Consider the following 7886-nt stretch of genomic DNA (forward strand, 5'->3'; position numbering starts at 1 on the left):
ATTCTTAGACAGAAAAACACACCATTATATGAGAAAATATATTTACTATATGTGCATTTAACTTACTTTTTAACAATTTTAGTTTCAAGGTCAATGAAAATTGTTGCCCTGGTTTTTTGTCATAAATACACAAGCTTGTTATGTCTTGTGTCAGAAATAAACTGCATGAAATTTGCTAAAGCAACAAAACGTAAGTGCGACAAAGAAGACAAACATTTGCGTTCATAGTGCAATGTTTTCTCGAGCCTTTAAAATTACTTTAAACGCAATTTGTTTTTTCTCTGTAGCTCTAAGGCTTTGTCATTTAGGTGTGCTGTTTTTTTTTACATGTTGAAAAAAAGTCGCTAAATCATACGAAACATAAAAACTCCAATTGTAAACAATTGACCATTCATATTCCTGAATTTTAAACCTATGGAGTATTTATATCTTGTCTTTGTATTTGTGCATATTACAGAGCTCCTTTTCAAAAGCTGTCAGTATAGAATAGTGCTTAGGTTTCCTGTTTTTTTACCCAGGTGGTCCAGATAAGACTCTTGGTATAGGAGCGCGTCTGTGTTGCCTTCTGGATTTCAAATGAGCAGCTCAGTGCAGAAAAGAACCCTGTAGATCAGCATGTACATTTGCATGGACAGTAGATTTTTCAGAAAGTGTAATTGGATTACACGGGGCACGTGCCCCTGACGATGTTGTTGATACGTCATATGTGATCTTTTTTGTATTATATGTATTTTTGTTGTTCAAATAAAAAAATATAAAAAAAACTTTCAGGATGCTTGCTGCTGTAAAAATAAAATGACATCAAGGGCGCTGTACGCAGAGGTCTAAAACCTGCTCCACTTTATCCAAGAACTTTATCCAGAGGTGTTAAAGAAAGTTGATTTATTTTCCCGACTGCAATGTATGGTGAAGCATAAAATCTAGCTGCATAAATCTCTATTACGTGTCATTTATGAAGGCGTTTCAAATAGCAGCCAGTGAAGGATTAACGCTTTTGGTGCATGTATTATATTCTAAATACTCTTAAATAAGCTTAAATTCGCATGCTGTTATTTAGACATCGCAAACCAGTCTGACCTCATACAACATTCTGTGCCCGCTGAGTAGATCTTAAAGCAGCTACAGCCAGAGTAGCCGTAATGGCAACACAGTGCTTGGAGTTCAGCTTTTCTTATTTCTTCTGCGGAACCACTGGTATCGGAATATATTGATCCGCATAAGAAGCGCTTTCGGTTTCAGATAGTTTTTATTGAGTGCTGCTCTAAACTTTACATTTGCTTAGACTTTTTTTCTCCATATGAAAAAAGACATTTCCCTAATTACATTTAACTTTTTTTTCCCCTTATCATCAAGTAGAAATAAAACATATCATTCCATTTAAGAGCCACAGGCAGGATGGCTGGTGGTCCAAGGCGTTGCGTTCAGGTTGTAGTTTCCCGTAGAGATGTTTGTTCATATCCCACTTCTGACAAAGAAGTTAGAGTGGAAACGGTAACATCCTTAAGTAAAAAACATCTCCCATTTCATGTGCTTAATGTTAAGTGTCTTGGTGGTTGATGGCTCTTCTCTCTTGCAGGGTGATGGCAAAATTCTTGAGAGAGGGAGTCTCCTACGTAAGGCTGCTCTTCGTCAAGAGTGGAGACAACAGGAACAGACTTCAAACCGACATTAATTACTGAGAGCAGGCGAAAACGTCTTTTGAAATGAGGAAATGTCTGCTGACAGTAAACAGAGCTCACGCCGAGCTGCGGACAAGCGCTCCTCGTTAGTACAGTGCTGAGTACCCCTGCTTGTTGCGCGGGAGACCGGGGTACGTTTCTGTGACAGGGCGCTGGTTTAATTTTTTTTAATAGATGAATCATATTCAAATGTTAAACAACTGAGCAGCATATTGCTGTAGACCAGGATGGCCGAGTGGTTAAGGCGTTGGACTTAAGATCCAATGGACGAAAGTCCACGTGGGTTCGATCCCCACTCCTGGTAGTGTCGTACTAAGTTTGAAGTGACAGAACACTTTGATGATTTACACTCTATTTAAATATGAATTTACTAAATTTCAGTTCAGTTCTCTTCACTCCCACTCCCTGGCATAACTGAACTCTCACTATCGCATATTGAAGGCTTTACATCCATTAGCTGTGATGCAGCTCCCAATAAAGATGGAATCAAACAGTTTGTTCTGTCTCGCATGGTGATCCTCTTCTCGATCCAAATGAAATGTTTAATATGATGCCTCGAGAAAAAAAAGGAGTGAATTTCCGCCTGTAATGATTGATGCCCCCTCAAACATTTTGTAACATCCCCGGAAGTTTATACAGTAGAATCCTGGTTTGTGGCTTAAATTCAAGGTAAACAAGACTAAGGAAACGAGTTGGAAACTTGATGTCGAACTGGAATTTAATCACCCGGAATATTTCACTACATTGGGCAATATGTGCCAGAGAGGAGCACTTTAAATCCCTTCGATAGCTCAGTTGGTAGCGTGGCGGACTGTATTAAAAACAGTTAGGAATCCTCAAGTCGCTGTTTTCACTCCTGCTCGAAGGAAGGTGCTTTTGTAAACTTTAATCAAAGAGTTAAAATAGCGAATCTTTTTCGCTCAGACGTTGATCAAAAGCTCAATAAACGATGAAGCAGAGGCTCTTGTTCCGAATTCAGCTAACATCTAATTGTCTTGTTTTGGCCAAGATCTGATCTTTGAATTAAGGGACTACTCTGTCTGATTTGTAATTCAAAAGTATATACAAATGTCACTGTTTTCAAAGGATAGGTACTTAATTGGCTTTATGATTTGGTATTGATTTTGTATCGTTATATTATTAGGTTTGTGCTTTCTGTGTTTTTATCATATTGTGAACTTCTTTTTTAAACAAATACTTACAAAGGCAAACACAGCACACATCTGTTTATACCAGCGATGAATTGTACATTTTTATTAAGTACAATCTACTGTATTTTTAGAAAAAATGGCGTACTGTGCACGATATGTTGCAGAAACACAACCTGATATTTTCATAATTATTATTTTAATCATTTGACAAGTATGAGGTCCCGGATCCAAATCTTCAGTTCTGATTTTTTTTTTGTGATATCTTCTCTTCCTCTCGTGGAAATCACAAGATGTGAGCAAATGTTTTTTGTACTTTTTTTTTTTTTCACGTTGCGATCCAAAGAGCCTCAGACGCACAGTCTGACAGTAACCAAACCAGAATGGATTCTGCTGGGAGCCGGACTGAGCTCATTCTCACTCCCTGTGCTGAAAACAGAATTATCTCTTCCCCGAACATCGTCTACAGCTGCTAGATATTGCTCTGCGTCCTACTGCTCCAGCAATTCCTTTGACCAAAGACAGATCACTTGTGCGCTTTTAACCTTCTTGCAGCTACAGGCTCTTTGATGGTTCATGCTGATCATCCTGTGGATCCAAAAGAAAATTTTAAAACTCATACATTTTCGATTGTAATTTGCATCTAGCTACAACGTCCCTGGAAAAGAGATTGTATTAGTTGCGTGCAATCGGTATCTTTTACTTGATGTATGGTAGTAGAAATAGTTTGAATAATGTTTTCTAAAGAAGATTGTATTGCCAGGACTTGCCTTTAGCGCTCAGTAGCGATTTCGCTGTTGATATAGATGGAGAAGAAATGTCAGATGAATTGATGATCTAAGCTAAAATAGCCCTAACACGCCTCCTGTAACAGTGTTTGTATTCATAGTAAGTAATATTAGTTTTCAAACCCGAACGTTGCTTTTGCTTAAGTGTTATGTAACCATTAGCGGTTTCGGTAGCTTCTGAAGAGCGCACTTTTCCAAACTGAAGCCTATAAGAACATTATTGAAGATGCACCATGGCCCAGAATCGTGCATCGGGACAAGGATTAACATCAACTGAAAGTACTCCCAGATAAAAGATTTGACCGAAAAAATTGAAAGAGTAGGCAAGTTTTAAAACAACGCCATGACATCTCGATTTCCAATCTTTTTCCTGGTTCAGGCCATGTCCAATGACATGAGCAGTGGAGTCATACCGAGGTTGTGAGTTCAAGCCTCACCTGGAGCAGCCTGGTTTTCTGTCTTGACAGGTAAACAGTGTTTTGTGTTATTTGCTAAATGGAGAGAGGATTCTGTGTTAATGGTGCTCCTCCTGGGAGAGGTCAAGATGAGAAGTTCACGAGGCTGCTGGTAAATATCCTGTCCAGGAATATCGTGGCTGTAGGGGGTCAGATCTATAGATGTAGTAAACACATCAGTGGAGACGGTGTGTCTGCTCTCTGTGAGAGAGCCGGGCGGAAAGAATAATCTGTGGTCTGGGAAGAAGAGACCCTCGTTGGAAGAGCGGCGCTCCTCACAGGAGAGAATGAAAAAAAACTTTTCCAGGGACGCTGATTGTTCTCTTTGGGGGAATTAAAAGCACTTGAGGCAAGTGACCTCGTGGCGCAACGGTAGCGCGTCTGACTCAAGGTCAGACGGTTGTGTGTTCAAATCACGTCGAGGTCAGCTGATGAGTTTGCAGGTGCTGCTGGTGCCGAACCCGGAACTTACACCACGCAGTCGGGTTTTATCTGTACACCGCACGGGTAATCTGAACGAAGTAACAGCGCAGTACGGAACACCCAGTCAGGAGCTTATGCAGCGAAGCATCTTGAACACGGCAAGAGAAAAGGCACACTGCACATCCGCGAAACATCACGTCCGGCTTTAGAGACAGTAACATCAGAGAATGGAAGTTTCAGACCTCCTTTCTGTTACAGGTTCAAGCAAACCTGAAAGTCAGGCAGTGTTTGGTCTCTTTTGTATGAAAATGTGTCTGAAGCCTGTAATTATAATTTGCTCTTTTTTAATTGTGGTTGAAATCCTCTCCCATGTACCAAGACCTTACAGTATATTCATGTTTACTTAAATGACTAACGCTATTGGACATTAGTTGGTGTTTTTTTTGTAACGATTTGCTATTTCATGCAGGAAAGAAAGGAACCCAGACCCAACGTTTGCTTTCAGGTGCGGTTCATTTACATTACGGACATCTATTTCTGAGGAGCCTGATTTAAATCACACAACCCCGGTAGAAGTCGAATCGACAAACTAATAAACCGAAATCAGACGCCTTATCCATTAAACCACTAGCCCGTCACGTAAATGAATTGCACCATGGTGAGTTCAGCGCCGCTACTAGTAATACCCCACCCCCATCTTAAATTTCTACGTGAGAAACGTGTTTTCTACATTTTTATCAGTTTTTAAAAATCATCACTTTTAAGCAGACAAAGCCTTTATGTGTCGCTCTGAATTTCTAATTGATTTAGAATTCCAAGAAAAAAGCGTTTTGTTCCACAACGGCGTGAAATGCTCACGTCTTTCACTCTACTTCTCTCTTGTAGTAAAGCAGATCTTGCTAGGCGAGCATTTGCTCCGGTAAATTAGGTCACTTTTCATGTTAACTCACGTCTTCTAAACACAGCATTTCCTGGTGCATGTTTTCTCCATGAAAAAAAGTCATTTTCCCTTACATGATTTCTCGCTTTGTTTCATCAAAGAGTGCAGAAAGAAGAAAGAAAGGAAAAGTGTCGTAAATGAACTCTGCCGCCCTTGGGAGATGTCAAGCGCATTGGACATGAAAAGTGCCCAATAAAAGCCATTTCTCTTCGTTTCTCTTACAGTCGGGGCTCCTGTTGCGTGTAAAGGAGGCAGCTTGCTCAGCCAGCAGACTCAGTGCTTACTGAACGCAGATGGCTCAGAGCGGTGTGTCCAAGCGGCTGTAAAAGAGGAGAATTCTGCTGGCGCCGTAGCTCAGTTGCTTAAGTACCTGTCTCTTTAACTGGAGATCCTGGCTCCACATCCCGGCTGTGCCTTTCTTCCTGTCTTTTCGTGCAGAAAGTACCATTTTGGACAACCGCATAGGGCTTCATTTAGTTTAATGCATGAATGCATTTCCTTTCTGCAACAACTTGTTTTTCAAGAAATTCATACAGCTTGTGAAAAATGAAATTTAATTCTTGGCTATCAGAGCAGAAGGAATATTGCCGACTGGCAAGAAAATGCAAGCAATGTTTATTTTTTGACCGGAAAGGTGCGAATGGAGAGAAGCCTCTCTCGTCAGTCTCTGTGGCGCAATCGGCGAGCGCGTTCGGCTTTTAACTGAAAGGTTGGTGGTTTGAACCCACCCAGGGACGGTCTTCTTATTATTGTCAATGTGAACACTGGCTCCGCTAAAGCCGAAACCTTAACCCTCTTTATATTTGCCGGATATGCGAGGCTTTTGCCCGTGTCCAACAACAACACTTGAGACCGGGGAAGTCCAATAGTGACCAACACCGCAACTCCCCAGACAACCATATTCACCCATGGAAAAGTATCTTTGAAGGGCTGGCGGGAGATATCATTTATACTCCTGATGCGTCCTCTGCTAAAATAGTTTAGAAATACAACGCGGATTTGTTTGAGAATTTGACAAGCATTGTTACGTTAGCACTGTGAAGTTGGATGTTGATATTTTGATATATTTACCTTCATTTTAACATAAATGCTGTACAATCTATGCTGTACAATCAAACACAGGCATATTTTGAGTCTCGTGCTGATCGTCCTGTGGATCCAAAAGAAAATTTTAAAGCTGATACATTTTCGATTGTAATTTGCATCTAGCTACAACGTCCCTGGAAAAGAGAATTTATTAGTTGCGTGCAATCGGTATCTTTTACTTTACGTGTGGTCGTGGAAACAGTTTTAAAAATGTTTTCTAAAGAAGATTGTATTGCCAGGAGCTGCCTTTAGCGCTCAGTAGCGATTACGCTATTGATATAGATGGAGAAGAAATGTCAGATGAATTGATGATCTAAGCTAAAATAGCCCTAACACGCCTCCTGTAACAGTGTTTGTATTCATAGCAGGTAATATTAGTTTTCAAACCCGAACGTTGCTTTTGCTTAAGTGTTATGTAACCATTAGCGGTTTCGGTAGCTTCTGAAGAGCGCACTTTTCCAAACTGAAGCCTATAAGAACATTATTCAAGATGCACCATGGCCCAGAATCGTGCATCGGGACAAGGATTAACATCAACTGAAAGTACTCCCAGATAAAAGATTTGACCGAAAAAATTGATAGAGTAGGCAAGTTTTAAAACAACGCCATGACGTCTCGATTTCCAATCTCTTTCCTGGTTCAGGCCATGTCCAATGACATGAGCAGTGGAGTCATACCGAGGTTGTGAGTTCAAGCCTCACCTGGAGCAGCCTGGTTTTCTGTCTTGACAGGTAAACAGTGTTTTGTGTTATTTGCTTAATGGAGAGAGGATTCTGTGTTAATTGTGCTCCTCCTGGGAGAGATCAAGATGAGAAGTTCACGAGGCTGCTGGTAAATATCCTGTCCAGGAATATCGTGGCTTTAGGGGGTCAGATCTATAGATGTAGTAAACACATCAGTGGAGACGGTGTGTCTGCTCTCTGTGAGAGAGCCGGGCGGAAAGAATAATCTGTGGTCTGGGAAGAAGAGACCCTCGTTGGAAGAGCGGCGCTCCTCACAGGAGAGAATGAAAAAAAAGTTTTCCAGGGACGCTGATTGTTCTCTTTGGGGGAATTAAAAGCACTTGAGGCAAGTGACCTCGTGGCGCAACGGTAGCGCGTCTGACTCCAGATCAGAAGGTTGCGTGTTCAAATCACGTCGAGGTCAGCTGATGAGTTTGCAGGTGCTGCTGGTGCCGAACCCGGAACTCACACCACGCAGATGGTTTTTATCTGTACACCGCATGGGTAATCTGAACGAAGTAACAGCGCAGTACGGAACACCCAGTCAGGAGCTTATGCAGCGAAGCATCTTGAACACGGCAAGAGAAAAGGCACACTGCACATCCGCGAAACATCACGTCCCGCTTTAGAGACAGTAACATCAGA

The 7886-nt window shown here is 41.3% G+C and overlaps 3 non-coding genes across 3 annotated transcripts; all 3 read left to right on the plus strand.

Moving 5' to 3' along the window:
* The first annotated feature begins 1900 nt into the window (after positions 1-1900).
* trnal-uaa (transfer RNA leucine (anticodon UAA)) lies at positions 1901-1983 on the plus strand. The gene has a single exon. It is a non-coding gene; the product is annotated as a tRNA-Leu (tRNA).
* A 2442-nt stretch (positions 1984-4425) lies between these two features.
* On the plus strand, positions 4426-4497 carry trnal-caa (transfer RNA leucine (anticodon CAA)). Its single transcript has one exon. It is a non-coding gene; the product is annotated as a tRNA-Leu (tRNA).
* Positions 4498-7593: 3096 nt separating this feature from the next.
* trnaw-cca (transfer RNA tryptophan (anticodon CCA)) lies at positions 7594-7665 on the plus strand. The gene has a single exon. It is a non-coding gene; the product is annotated as a tRNA-Trp (tRNA).
* Positions 7666-7886: the final 221 nt, after the last annotated feature.

This window comes from Atractosteus spatula (assembly GCF_055471065.1).
Source record: "Atractosteus spatula isolate fAtrSpa1 chromosome 10 unlocalized genomic scaffold, fAtrSpa1.hap1 SUPER_10_unloc_18, whole genome shotgun sequence".
Lineage (NCBI taxonomy): Eukaryota > Metazoa > Chordata > Actinopteri > Semionotiformes > Lepisosteidae > Atractosteus > Atractosteus spatula.